Source organism: Capsella rubella, unplaced genomic scaffold (assembly GCF_000375325.1).
Source record: "Capsella rubella cultivar Monte Gargano unplaced genomic scaffold, Caprub1_0 scaffold_6, whole genome shotgun sequence".
Lineage (NCBI taxonomy): Eukaryota > Viridiplantae > Streptophyta > Magnoliopsida > Brassicales > Brassicaceae > Capsella > Capsella rubella.
In genome coordinates, this window is record NW_006238918.1 from 15,370,976 (window position 1) to 15,371,789 (window position 814).

Consider the following 814-nt stretch of genomic DNA (forward strand, 5'->3'; position numbering starts at 1 on the left):
AGGTTCTGTTTCTTCTCTCCACTATCCCATTTTGTTGTGGTGTGTATGGAGCCGTAAGATGTCGTTTTATACCCGAGTTGGCACAAAAATCATTGAACTCTTGTGATACAAACTCTCCTCCTCTGTCTGTTCTAAAGGTTTGTATGACTTCTCCTGATTCTTGCTCAACCACACTCTTAAACCGCTTGAATTTTGTGAAGGCATCTCCTTTCTCCTTCAGCAAAATAGTCCACATATATCTTGAAAAATCATCGATAAGTACAAAGACATATTTGTTTCCAGCCATTGTGTTTGGTGATATAGGTCCACACAGATCACCATGGATTAGCTCAAGTAACTTGGTAGCACGATAGGTAGTGGCTTGTGGAAACACTTTTCTTGTTTGCTTTCCAAGCAAACATGAACCACAAATCTGTTTTTCAAGACTAACATGTGGTACACCTATCACAAGTTCCTTTTGTATCATTGTCTTCATGGTCTCGTGGTTAATGTGACCTAGTCTCGCATGCCATCTGTTAGAATCGCTACTGTCAGTTGAGTATAGACACATAGTGTCTTTGATGCTCATGGTTACTTTCTAAAGTCGATTCTTTGATCTAATTGCCTTGACTAGCAATTTTCCTTCTTTGTCATGCATTGTTAGGTTCTCTCCTTTCATTCTCACATCACATCCTTCTTCTGTTGCTTGACCAAGACTGATGATATTGCTCTTCAATTCTGGAATAAAATAGACATCCGTCATTATCCGTAAGTCGCCGTTTCTGTCAATGAACTCAATAGAGCCTTTTCCTTTGATATCGATTCGAGAATCGTC